Genomic DNA, 14669 nt, shown 5'->3' with positions numbered 1-14669 from the left:
TTTTCAGAATTTTCATTCTGTAACTGAATCACAAATAACGTATACAGCAAATGTAGCTCCGTTGGATAAGACTCCAACTGCAGAGATCTCTAAGCTGCAGGTCACGTGTCTGAATCTCTGTGTGGCCGACTCTGCATTTCAGTGATGAAGGGACTACCTCTGAGCTGCTTTTGGGGGCCCCCGTTATTTGAGGAATATATACATTAAACAGACATGTTATTTTTATGATGGCAATAAAGCAGGAGAGGGGGGAGTGTTAAGTGAGCTCAATAAATAGGCAGACAAGGTGCCGAAGTTGCACGTCCCTGCACCAGTGCAGTTTTGGGAGCACACCTTGGCAGCACTGCACAGGATTCTTTAGAAAATACCCACTGAAAGAGCCATAGTTTTAGACTTCAGTGTCACGCGCATGAATAGACTGTGACAGCGCCACTACTAGCCCTAGCACATGTGGGGGTGATCATCAGCAATCCGTTTGACAAAAGTGTAAATGTTTACTGCAAATTATTCAGGTGCTAAAACAGACACATTCTACAGAAATCCACTGGTTTTAAGGTAGGACGAAAATCCTGTGCTGGCATAAAACCCAGGGGTTTGCAGGCAGGAAACAGAAGCAGAATATACTTCCCCTCCGGTCCCTCACTCCGCCTGCAAAATATGACATAGATGTCTGATTCAGTAAAGTGAGGCATAGCAGGCTCCTGTCCTAGTGTTACACCTCACTTTCCTGTTCCAGGGCATGGGAAATGAGCCACTGTGCCTTATCTGCAAACATTGGGAGTCCCTAGAAGTGATGACTTTGACTCTATCCATAAAAGAGCCTTTTACAGTGGGGCAGATGTAATGCTGTTAGATGTAAAATGGTGTCTTCTGGCTTCTCTGTTTGTGGCCCCTCGCGCTGTCACTGGGTTATTGCAGCACTGCCCCTGCCACAGTTACCTGTCACTTCATTTAATAGGTGGACATGTATGGTGCACTGACCAATACGAACCAATACAGGATCCATCACTGTGTGTTCTTAAATGTCATCATTTATGGTCCACATGATTGCAATCCTTTATCTGACTTTTATATATGACTCCCATGCATACATTGCTCCTTTGTAACTAAGATATTCACAAGTGACAGCAACGCGATGCCCTTGGGCTGTATATGTGCTACACAAATGTGAAAAAATGGAATTAAATAAATAGTCGCCTTCTACAGAGGTCACCAGAGATTCTAGTGTAGGGGGCTGACTGTAGGAGAATGAACATTCATTTTCTCCCCGGCTGCCGCAAGTCACCAGACTAGGCAAGGCTCCCCTTCTCCCCCCCAGTCGAATGAGGTAGACCCTTTGCTTTGCCTTGCATTTATGTTATGTTTTTGGTTCTTTTATAGAGCTTTTGCACGCTACAATGTTGCAACCAAAGCATGGACAATGGAGCTTTGCGACACACTCCTCTTCAATCTCCCGGCCCTTTACTCTCACTGGGGGTGGGGCCTAGAGGCGAGCAGTGACTGGTGGCAACGTGTTAGGACATTGGACCTGAATTGCCAACTCCCTACTTTTATTTGTATCCATTTACTTTCTGTGAATGCCCAATACCATCTGCACCAAAACCCATTACTGGACTTGACGTAGATGCCATTCACCTCCCCCGATCCCATGCCACAGCCTCCTCTCCATACATTACTGTTGTGGACTGGCTGGTACCACGACTGGAGGGAATGAGGACACTGGCTCACCACATTAAAAAAGGGACAAAGTGTGCGTGCATGCATGCATTGTTTATAACGTGTGTTCATGCAAGAGTGTTTGAAGGAGAGTGTGTGGGTGTGTGAGTGTGTTTTGGCATGTGTTATATCATCATGAATATGTGCTTTACAGTGGCCGACCTGACATATATTTTGCAGACTGATCAGCATCATGAAAGTGTTTTACAGTGGCAACGCCACCATTTATTTGGTCACAGGCAGCGTGGGGAAGTTTTTACAAGGCAATGCTGGCATATAACTGAAATAGACACCAAGAGCACTTGCCTCACAGTGGTAATGCTGGCATACATTGTAGCCCAAGCATCATGAATTGTCGTGTAATGCTCCTATGTACTGTTTGCGACCTGGCCTTTATCGTTGGGATTTTTTCATACAACAGATAGTAAATTGTATGGGTTTTTATCCAGTTTTTAACCAAATATTCTGCTTTAAAATGCTCAATTCTAACCCATTATTTAAAAACACATCTTGGGGGAGAACTCCTACTTAAACCTCTGACCTTGGTTTGGGCCCCCCAGCTACTCTTAGTTACTCACACACATTTAGGGAAAATATTCATGCTTCTGCAATGGAAAGATCTACAGCTGCCACAGACCTGGCATAACCTATAATCGAAGTTCCTCATCAGGTCCCCAGCCCCGGGCACCAGATGCCGCCTCCACCACTGAGGAGGGCAGCACTGCTGACCAAGTGAGGACTAGAACAAGGGTCAGTGGGTCTGGGAGTAAAGACTGCCACTGCCCGAATCTATTCTGAGAGAACGAGCCTTACAGAGGAGAACTCAATCTGCAAACATCAATGTGCTCAATCCCTCAAAAACATGTCTCAGAATAAAAATGAATTCCAGCAGTATAACCTTGGGAGTCAAACTTTCTTCATCTCATCTTTACTTGTGTTTCATTCTCCTCTTTTTCCCCCACACAGTTTAGTTTTTGAAATGATCTAGTGAGTAAAAGTGTCCACATTTTCTTTTAAATATCACCCACACATGAGTATTACATGTACAATACATACATTTTCTTTTCCATTGAGGGGGTTTCAGCAAAACCATGCTGCATATCACACACGGACCTTGGTCATAGATCAGCAACCACAGAGGAACCTCAGATAACTGTGGGTTCTCAATTAAAAACCAACGGAGCAGTGCCAGAGTATCCTGTGCTTAAGTAGCAATCCCCTACTACAAGTGTCAGCATGCAATATGCAGACCCAGAGTGTCTGACAATGAGGCACACTAGGCAGCTATGTACCCCTTTCATGATATATATTTTGTTTTGGGCGCCTCAAAATCTTGAAAACATTTACCAGAGTATGCACAAGTAAGGTTAGGAGATTGGGTTTTACAAATGTTGGACAAGGCATTCCATGTTCAAGGGAGCACTGACCGTTCTCCACTTGCAGCAAATGTAGCATGTACAATCCCTCTCCATCATTGAATTCACTGTTATTGCATTTACTGCTGCGCCCCCATGTTAGGCCCTTCTCCCTCTAGCCAGGTGTCCCAAATGTAGGTGCTGCTATTGCATTAACTCTCACTACATTTGCTGCTATCTCACTCTTAGGTGCATCAACCCTGATACCTTCTGTCCTAACCCTCTGTATCTGCAGCTACTCTCTGACCCCCACATCGCTCACCTGCTGCACTACTCCATTCCAGAACCATGACTGACTTGCCCAAGCTGACGGAGATACCACGATGACCAAGACCGCCTCTCCGTCCCCACAACCCTGCCCTCTCTGTACAACTGCCACCCCTGCCAAATAACAATGCACCCCACCCGGCTCATGTCCTCCATACTAGCTCCTTCATTCATGAAGCCCCCTGCATGCCACTTCACCCTGCCATCACCGACCTCTGCACTCGAACACCCATACACTTACCCCCCTCGCCCTCTCCCCAATCACCATACACCCTCTAATTCTAAGATTATAGGAGCACTCTGGTGTGCCAAATACCACCAGCCCCCTACCCACTTCTCACACACCTCAGCCCATCCCCCCTATCGCCCTCTCTCACCCCTGGACATCCATTGAGAACAACCCCCTACCCCCATTCCTACACCCCGCACAATTTCCAATTCACAAGCCAGAGGAGCTCTCTGGTGCACCAAACAACAAGAGCCCCCCGCAAATACCCCCCACCACTACCACGGTATTGGTGCGGTCACGCAGGATCTCCCCCCAGAACTTCCCCCGATCTAAGTCCTCCCCATCCCTGCCAAAACACCTTTGACCCCCGCACTAGCATTCACCCACTCTTCCAGAGCACCGCGTACGTCACACCATCATTGTCAACCCTCCACCAACACGCATCCCATCCATCCCCCACCTCATTCTCACACCTCCTCACCACCAACACCACTCCTTCAGAATCCCAGCGTCTCATTGACAGTACAGACCCACCAGGACCTCTGCACCCCCCGAACTCTGCACAGCTCGGAGACTCCCCTGCTTCACCTGTGAAACCCTCTCGCCTCCCCCTCTCCCCTCTCCCCCCACCTTCAGCTGCTCCTGGATGCCCAAACACAGATCTCCCCTTCAACACCTTTCCCTTCTCTCAAAGTAGCACGTCTTGGCCTTTCGAAAACCGTTGCTTCATCTCCTTTCCCCTCTGACCCTCTGGCACTCTCTCACACTCCTCTTGCAGCCAAGCGCACAAAACACGGAAAGGGTGACCAGCCCTCTCCCTCGAGTCTCCATACCTCGCCATTTCTTCATCAGTCCAACCTCCCTTTATTTCCCAGCCCTGCCGTCAGGCCCACCCCACCTGCCACTTCTCGTATCTACCTCTTTGAACACAACCTCTCACCCAGTACACCTAAACCCCTAGCTTCCTTTCAGACAAGAACCACACTCAACAACTCGGCTGACCCCACACACTACACGTGCACCACTCAGCCCCCACCCTCCCTCCCCTGATCCACCCCATCACATCTCACGAATACCTACCACAGCCTGCCTACTTTTCCCATCTTTGACCTCCTATCCTCTGACAATCCTGACCTAAGTTTCACCACTGAAACCTGGTTTTCCGAAGATTTTGCACCACTCACGCACAAGGCTTTCCCCCCAGGCTACTTGCTTATCTCCCACAACAGACCTTCCAGAGGTGGCAGAATAGTGATCCTCTATAACCCTCATTTCTCCATCTCACTCACCGAAAGCCAGCCATGCAACACTAACTGTGAATCCCTTCTAGTAAAACTCTCTCTTCTGTCAACACTCACTCACAGCTTCCTACCCATATACAGAGTCCCTGGATATGACAGACATTTTGTCAATAATCTCTGTGATTCGCTAGCTACCATTCTGGTAAACCACACATCACTCACACTACTGGGAGACTTCAATCTCTGGTTTGATGTGCCAAACAACTCCACGACCCAACCCCGGGTAGACAGTCTAGAGGCCCTCAACCTCTCCCGAAATACCACAGGTCCAACCCACTCTGGAGGTCACAGCCTTGATGCAATCTCCAGCTCCTATGACCTTGTCTCTATATCTAGTCCCAAACTGCTCATCTGGACAGACCACTCTGCCATCTCTTTCTCTGTCCACACTCCACTCCCTCCACCCAAGGCTCACCCTGCCCACACACATGATCTCAAATGCTGGAACAAAGTCAAAGTACTCCCTGACCTAGCTGAAGCCCTGCTACACAGTCTCCCAGCACAGCCAACCCCAGATAAACCATTAACCATTGAATCCTTTGACTCCTGGCTTAAAGAATCACTGCTTCCTCTCACACACTCACGCCCGGCTGCCTCTCGCAAAGGACAGTCTCCCAAATGGTTCACGCCCCAACTGAAGACCTTCAAAAGCCAAAATAACTCTCTTGAGCACAAATGACGAACATCTAAAACCCCTTTCAACCTAAATCTCTGCTTCAACCCATGACCCGACCTTGAAGCTTGCCTCAGAGACATTGACTGATGGATGACAAAAAACCACCTCCTTCTGAATCCAGATAAAACTGCGATCATGCTGTGCGGCAACACTACCCATCTCCTGCAACCACTCCCATGGCCCCCCTCCCTTTGCACCCTGCCTCCGACTTCCAAAATAGTCAAAAACCTTGGCTGCACAATGGACTCAGGCTTAACCCTCTCAGATCAGATCAATAATGTATCAAAATCATGTCACTACGACCTCAAGCTCCTAAGATGCATTTTCCCTTACCTCACCTACCCCCACAGACTCACCGCTATTATGTCCACTGTTATGTGGAGACTGGACAATGTCAATTCCTTATATCTAGGTACACCGGCATTCCAACTTAACAAACTGAAAAGAGCCCAAAACACTGCCGCCAGATTTCATCTTGCACTGGGACACAGAGATCACATCTCCACCGCTCTCTGTACCTTTCACTGGCTCCCTGTTGGTCAAAGGGCCACTTTCAAAATCCTATGCATTACCCACTGGGCAGTGAACAAGACCGGCCCAGCATTACCTACAAGAGAAGATTACACCCTACCACCCATCACGCACCCTAAGGTCAAGCAGCGCCCTCTTACTAGTGACTCCAGCCTCCAATTCAACCAGGAATGGAGGGTCTGCCTACTCAATCTTGGCTCCAACCCTGTGGAACTCACTCCCTCTTCACATTTGACACACCCAAGACTACATGGCCTTCCGTAAAGCTCTAAAAACCTGGCTTTTTCCGTAAACCATGATTAGGACCGTCTAAGGCCGCCGAAACTCATCCAAATATCTCCAATCATGAGTTCAATTACATTAAATTGTAAAGTGATTACAGCCAGCCAACACGTGTTCCCAGGGATAACGAGGGAAGAGACCACAGAAACCAACCAATAAGACAAGGCGGGATTAGGAACTGCAAGTCCACAGTTGGCTGCCTTAGTGTCCTGCAAGCTCTAGGATATGCATCTGCTTACTCTCTGCTTCCCTATTATACTACACAGACCTAACAGCCTCTCGTGCCATCAGGTTGATCATACCCATTCACCCCCTACCTTGCCCGACTACATACCTAAGATACAAACCCACCCAAAGCACTAAACAACCAGGCTCTACAATGCCTCTGTCCAGCCTGTCCTTTAGCACCACTGCCTCGGTAAGACTACGTTGCAGCGAGATATATCCTGACCTGTAACCAGTATCCTTACAAGACCTACCCTGTAACCCACCTTAAACTACAACCAGGTACCCGGAAAACGGGCTCCCTTACACATAGTGCTGAGCCTAAGTATAATGACCATCTGACAGTGCGAATCATAACTTACACCCGGCCCAACCTGTGAATCTACCTCAGAGTACCGCTACCGCAAAACAGGAGGACGATCACTACCAGCTCATCCAGACCCAGAAAGTAACCAGGAATAGTGGGCTCATAAGAGTAAATCATCCACTCCAGACACTCACCTCCCTTACCACTACGCTCACTTTCCTCTTTACACCAACAAACAATAGAGCGCAGCTGTACCCCATGATCAATTTCGCACACATACAAAAAACTCTCCATGAACACCTCAACAACCTGTATACCCCACAAAGAAATCGGCCTAGCTGCACACATAAACGTCCTACACAGGCCTAATGCTGCCAGAATGCAGTCTCAGAGACCAACCCCCTGACATTCAACTGATCTCTCACTACCACCGCACCTAGTGTTAGGATGCAGCCACCATCATGCAAATCACACTGGCTGCACACATATTGAGTGCACCCACGCACTGTATTCTATCCTACTCCCTCGACTGACCTGGACGGTCCCCAAGGGCGTTCAACCCCCAAGCCCTTTTAGATCATACCAATGATATATAGGGCACTATATAAATGCCAAATGACATAACAAAACATAACATCCATCCATCCCTTTATCACTTTCCTCCCTATGTAAATCTAACACTCTTAGCAGAATGAACAGGGTTTACTGTGTCAATGCTAGCATATATTCTTTGCAGGATAAGAGTATGAATTGTCTGTGGGCACACCTAGCACACCTAATTGAAAAGGGGGCAGCATTGGCATATTTTCCTGATGCAACATCCCATACATGGCAACTTTCTAAGACATGATTAATTCAAAACCTTCCAGCATCACCTCTTGTGTTTTGTTATAGTCACTCTGTGATGGGTATGCCCAGACGTGGTTCCCGTGCCTGCTGGGCCTAGATACCCAAGGTACTCCTCACTGATGAGGCCCAACGAGACTGAAACATGTCTGGAGATGCTTGTGGTCTCGTGCAGAAGGGGTGTGACCTAGCAGTTCGTGTTGGACTGCCCCTTTTGCGGTGGGACCAAGCCTGATTTTCAAATGGTTTTTCCCCTTCTGTAATGGCTTGGCAGGTGAAGAACAATGGTTTGGAGGGTTGTCTAGAGCTGTGCCAGAGGTTATGATTAATTCAAAACCTTCCAGCCATCACCTTTTGTTTAACTTTCTAAGACAGCAAGACTACTAGAGGATACACGCTATTCTAACAACTATAACTAAATGTAAATAAAGGCAGCTTTAGGAACTGCTACTCTGTTCATGCTCGTATCCTGGACAAAAGGTGTTTTTTTACATTTTATTTGTTATAAGAATTCAATGGGCCTCATTACGAGTGCGGCGGTAACCGAGGCGGTAAAACCGCCCGGTTACCGCCAGACTCGTATTACCAATCCGCCTCTGTGATTCCCGGAATTACCGGGGCATTACAACCCCGGTGTCCCCGGAATTCCGGAGGCGGAATGGTGTAAATCCCCATTCCCATTGAGTCCTATGGGACTCAATGGGAATGGGGATCATGGAAACAGCGGCACCATCTCGTGATGGTGCCGGTGTTTCCTCGTCCGCCTGCAGGCGGGCAGTGGTAAACCCGCCAGGTCAGACCTGGCGGGAACGCCACCTCCCGCCTGCAGGACTCAGGATCGGGCAGTCCGGAATTAACAGTGGCAGCGGGTTTACCACCACTGTTATTTCCGGACCGCCCGACCTGTAATGAGGCCCAATATCACGTATGTGGCACACTTTACCCCCTGCCCCAGCTCTTCCCCAATGAGTTGTAGGACACGCCCCCAATTCCATGAATGCACATTGGTGCTGAGAGCCCCCAGTGCCCGTAGGGTCGCCGTTGTTCCCCATGCTCGGAATGGTTCAAGTGGGGATGCTTCTGCTTGAAAGATCTGCCAGGACTGTGGCTGCTCAGTTACTGTTCGCAGGGATAAAAACAAACCTAGCAGCACCCCAATGTGGGAAGCAAATAGCAATGCACAGTGGGAGGGTGACATATCGTGCTTACGGCCCAATGTACAGCGACAGGATCAGTGGTAGAGACACCTTTTGGTTCTAGGGGCTGAGGGAGCACCTCCATTTCAAATGACTCAGGATCAGTGGTGGCTTGTGTTACCAAACCTACCCCCCCCCCTGCCTACCCCACCTGTGGGGGTACAGGAATGTTTCCCCTTGAATTAGTGAAAACAACCTAGCGTAGTGAGTGAGCTGGGATCATGCTAGGGACTTCTGGGCTCCCGCCCAGAGACAGTTTATATCATAATGGGTTAAAATGGTTCATTTGACATTACTATTTCTGTGAAAAGTTAGTCAAAAAGCCATTTAACTTACAATTGTTTCTGTAGGGTAACACATGAAAAGATCCAATAGATACCATCTTCCAAACAGAAATATTTTACCAAGCACGTTCATGGTCACTGTGCCCACAAACTATGCCCAGCATGTCCACAATTAAAAATGTTCATGATACCAAGCCTACAATATATGCCAGCATTGCCACTGATGTGATTGATCTGTAAGAACATCTATGCTGATATGCACACTCTGTGCCAGTAGTGGCACTGTAAACCATGTGCATGCTGGCTGAGCCCAATATATGCCAGCATGCCACTGCATGAACCTTTTCTTACTGGCTGTTACATTATTGATTTTTACACTGCGCACTGCCGCCATTTGCAAGATTGCTTGGCACTTGGAGCAGATCCCAAAGTGATGGGTGCTGGGTTTGCTTAGTGGGGAAAGAGAGAACATGCAAGATAGCTTTGCTGTTGTATTGATACATGCAGTACCGAAGTACACAGGTTTTTGTGCTCAGAGGGGAGTTTCATATGCCGATAGTGTGAGAGTGGGTTGGTTGAGGCTAGGATATATAAATTGGCTCGAGTAATGCATCATGGTAATGTTTGATATCTGTTGGGAGGGGGGCTCAACTGCCATGTGTGGGTGACTTAGTTGTTATGCATATTGAGTATTGTAGCATAGAATGTGGATGTGGGTAGCAGTAAGTGGAGAATGTGATGGGCATTTGGGGCAGCCATCATGTGTGGCCATGCTGATATCCTCGTTGTGGTGCAGCTCAGATAGGATAATTGTGAGAAGTCTTAAGGCACCCTTGATTGGGCTGATGTTCCAAGCAGGGGGTAGCACGCAGTTTATACTCCTAAATGTCATTGACGAAGCACATACAAGAGCAGGCAGCCATGGGTACCAAGCCAACTGTGCTGCCATACATTGTAGGTATGTACACATCCTGGGTGTCTGGGGGGAACTGTGTGACAATCCCTGCTCCAGGACCCAAGGACACATTTTACGTAAGACACTGACACAGGGGCCCCCAATGACCACATGCAGGGTAAACCCAACCTATGGCTATGTTTGTAGGTTGCCAAAAATGGAGCTCATTTGAATTACTAACTCAAACAGAGGAATAACATTAACCAAATGTATTTGATTTGGTAGGGTTTCTGTAGAATTTAATGAGGTGCCTAAAAGAGATTTAGACAGATGGCAACTGTCAACAATGGCAACAAAAACGAATGGATGCAATGCTTTGAATAGTTTTATACTGCCAATTAGTCTAAGCTCCCATTGCATGGTGTTTTAGCATAATTATTACGTCATACTATTTGCGAAGAGCATAAAATCTGCAGTTCTTAGTAAACTTGTCAGAGGACATTCTTTTGCACACTTTGGCAGTTTTGATTAAAACACACCTGATAACATTGTGAGCAGACCTCCTGTCTTTTGTCCACATTCTTATTTTTTGAAAACATGTGAAGAAAGAGTGCACCAGAATGCAATTTCAAGTGAACCTGGAAGCCCTGAATAAAGATATGTTATGTCCCCTGAGAGTGCAAGTAGTTGCACACACTTCACTGGTGGAGCCAATTCAGAGTGGGCGGAGAACATCCTGATCAAGTAGAGATTAATTTCCAAAACACTCACGTTCCAGACATCACTATCATATCTGTGAAAGAAGAAGATGGCAGTGAAGGGACTTCTACTGAACCTTTGAGAATAAATTTACACCAAACAATGAGTGGTTTGCCACCCTGGATGGAAATACTCTGAAATGTTATCCACGGCAGACCTCCAGTGCGGACCAAGGTCAACCAGATGATAACTCGGCAAACAAAATCAGCAGTTTAACTCCACTACAAAGAAATGAAGAACTCATATTCTTCCCAATTCAACCCAAAGAATGTAATGAAAAAGTTATTTCCAAAGTTTGCTTGACCCGAGGAAGATGGTTAATTAGTTAAAGATTACTCAGGAAATTACAAAAGGATGAGAAGATTCTCACATTCAATTTGAATGAAAAATGGGAAGCTGCACTCGATGCGATAGATTCAAAACATATGGTTATCAGCAGGTGCAGGGTGGAGATCCAAATTGGAAATTAAAATGTAAATGATAATGATTGAGTCATGAGAGATGTAATTTCTGATTTTTATATCAATTCTTTATTCATTTGGATCTTAATAAAAATAAGGGCTAGTCCTGAATCAGCAGAAACCCAATGTACTTCAATGATATACAAAAGACATTTCGGCTAGCCCAATTGCTGCCTTATACTGCTTAAGTTCAAATCAAAGAAGAAATCACTATTGCAGGAAATACACAACAATACATATTGCCAGTAAATATGAGAAAAGGACAGACTTTGATTAAAGAAGAAGCTTTCTATTAGCTTGAATAGTATTCTTCAGCAACAATGCCTGTCTCTACATCAAACCCCATTAGTAGATCTCAGAGATGACATCATTTGAATATTGGTTGATAATAATGATCCCCAAAGTGTCATTGTAACTCCAGATACCAGAATTGGAATGTACGTTGATTCTAAATACTTTTCCATGGAGTTAGCCAATCCTATTAATTGGTCCCATACCAGGAGATTATGACACTATTGATGGTAACTGACCAGAAACTCTTTATACATGACAAGAGGGAATTGTATGGTGTACTCCATGTGCTCCTACGGAGTAGAGGATGTTACCTATAAAACGCTGGCAGATGAGATAGTGTTCAAAGTCACTAGTAACTACCTTGATACTAAGGAATCAAATTCCCAGTTAATCAAAAGCTTAAAAACACATGAAGAGTAATGAAACCAAGTCTCCAGAGGCAGGAGAAAGCAATAGCACCCATTTTAATAAGAGCTAAATTCATGGTAAAAGTTGAATGGGATAATTCAAAACGTGGTCTCCTCGCACGCGACGCATGAACAAGGAACAGTGCCTATTTATAGCGCCAGCTATGCAGACGCACATGCTTCAACTCCCTAAATATTCTCAGAGCAAAGACTCTGGTTAAGGCTAAGTTCAAAGTCAGAAGCCCTGGCCTGTGCCCTCGGAAATCAGGGATGGTATCTTAGGTAATTAAAAGAAGTGGCTCTTCGATGCCTCTCCTCCCACCACTATATTTTGCTCATGTGCAGATGACCTGCCAGACGCCCAAGGTTGTTGGAGCCAGTACCAACTAATCATTGCTCTCGGATAGCGCTGGCTTGCAACTGTTGCAAGAGCCCATTCATTATTGTTATGATGTATCCCCTTAACTTATTGCTTTTAGGGGTGGTCCGAGGTGGGGCCACCAAAGTTCTGCATCCACGGACCAGAATGTATTCTATATGTAGATAATTCCTTGCATCAATTCCCCCTTGGCGTAGGTTTTAGTAAATGCAAAGTCACTTATGATGTATTTTTGGATTATAAGCTATTGTTGCGCATGCAATTCTTTGAGAGCGCTGAGACAAATTGTGTTTGTTGCTGTTCCTGTTTTATAGTGATTGTTAATAAAACAGGCCTTTGTCATTTACCTTGACTCTGCCGTTCTGGGCCACTGATTTCCCAACCTATCTGGTCTATCTGGACCCCCCCCCCACCCCCATTACAGTGTTTTTTCCAGAGGGGGAGAGCAAGAGCGGACACATCACATCGGAAATCCCTGTGGGTGATAGAGCAAGAAGTGAGCTTTTACACATTTCTCTAAGGTTCATGTGTTATTGGTAGGCATACATTTGCCACATACGAGGTGGCCTGTGTCTGTTGTGTGAGGTGATACAAGGTTCAGAAGTGAACCAGTAATTTTCTCAGAAGGGTGAGTTAAACAACCTACGAGCAAAATAAAGTGGGAAGCATCTACCGTTTTAGTATGGAGATCTGTTAACAACGTAATGGCCTCTGTGAGGGTTCCATTTTCTTCGCCATGAGCAGATGTGTAAGTGCAGCAAGATGGGGCAATTTCTGCAAACATGTCACTTTCCATGGCTGTTAGCAAGTCAAGGACATACCTGTTTTGGAGAGCCATGAGTCTGATGGCTTTCAACTCCTCCCTTATGGAAATTGAAGCCTTGTACTGCTGTATTGATTGTCTCCAACAGCTCCCATCTCGTAATTTGGAGCCATTTGACATTTGCAGCGACCTGCACTTTACGGAGAAGATGGTAAAGAGAACCACTGCTGTTTTGCTAAACAATGGGCCTCATTACGAGGTTGGAGGTAGCCTTGCCGGTAAGAGCGGCAAGGCTACCTCCATACCGGCATGAAAGTCTGGCACCCGCGAATGGGCAATTACCGGGGTATTCCAACCCCGCCAAACCCGGTAATTGCCCTTTCCCGGGTGCCGGTAGATCCCCATTCCCATTTCAGCCCTGTAGGGCTCAATGGGATTGGGGATGCGTGTCGCACTGGCACCTTTCAGAACGGTGCTGGTGCCACAGGCATGCTGTGCTTGCGGGTGCCTTTCATTCCGCCAGGGCAGGCCTGGCAGAATGAAAGGCACCCGTGGCACAACTCAGAGTTTGCCGGTCTCGATACAATGGTACCGGAAAGATTACCAGTACCGTTGTGTCGGGACTGGCAACCTTGTAATGAGGCCCAATGTATGTTAATCTGATATGATGTTGTAGTCCTCCACAGATTTTCCCGAAAAATATTTTCTCCTTTTCTTACGCTTGAGAGTGGAGAACCTTTTCTTCCTCAGATGTGCATTAATCTTGGGGAAGCTTGTAATCTGTGTATTGCTTTGGGGTACTACCAGAGCGGGTATCGCTACTAAGGCACAGAGTCATCCCCAACTAGGGGGCAACTTAATGTGGCTCTTGATCCACAGGCCCAATAGTGGTCCATTAGTACAGCTGTTCCTATTTTCATCCCAGGTATATTGAAGATTCGTTGACACCCTTTGTTTTTCCCAATGTTTATTGTACTGTTATTTCGGAAGCATAAGATGGCATTCTCTAGGGGTATTATCCGCACGGGCCCTGTCTCATCATCGACCCATGTGAATAGTTTTGTAATCCTAGACCTCTGTTCGATGCATTCTTTATTTGCATTCACAACAACCTCTTCCCATTGTCCCAATACTGCTAGTGCTTTGCATACTACAGTCCATCAGTCCACCCCTCAGGTGTGAGTACCAGCCCCTTTATTCGTAGTTGTCCGCGTTCCCAACACCCGGGATTTCCTTTCCTGCCTTATCATTACACTGTAATATTTTCTTTGTTTATAATTCCTGCTCCATTTGACATAGGCTGCTCATATATTATCACCTTATTCTCTGTTTCGGATTTTCCCCTGGATTTCAGATCTTGTACATAATTATCATTGAGATTTTGCTTTGTTTACCCATACTAATGAAGGAGTCTGGCTTTGGAATTGTCCTCTTGT

Source organism: Ambystoma mexicanum, chromosome 3p, assembly GCF_040938575.1.
Source record: "Ambystoma mexicanum isolate Mex_15411 chromosome 3p, UKY_AmexF1_1, whole genome shotgun sequence".
NCBI classification, from domain to species: Eukaryota; Metazoa; Chordata; class Amphibia; order Caudata; family Ambystomatidae; genus Ambystoma; species Ambystoma mexicanum.
This window is presented reverse-complemented; position numbering follows the sequence as displayed.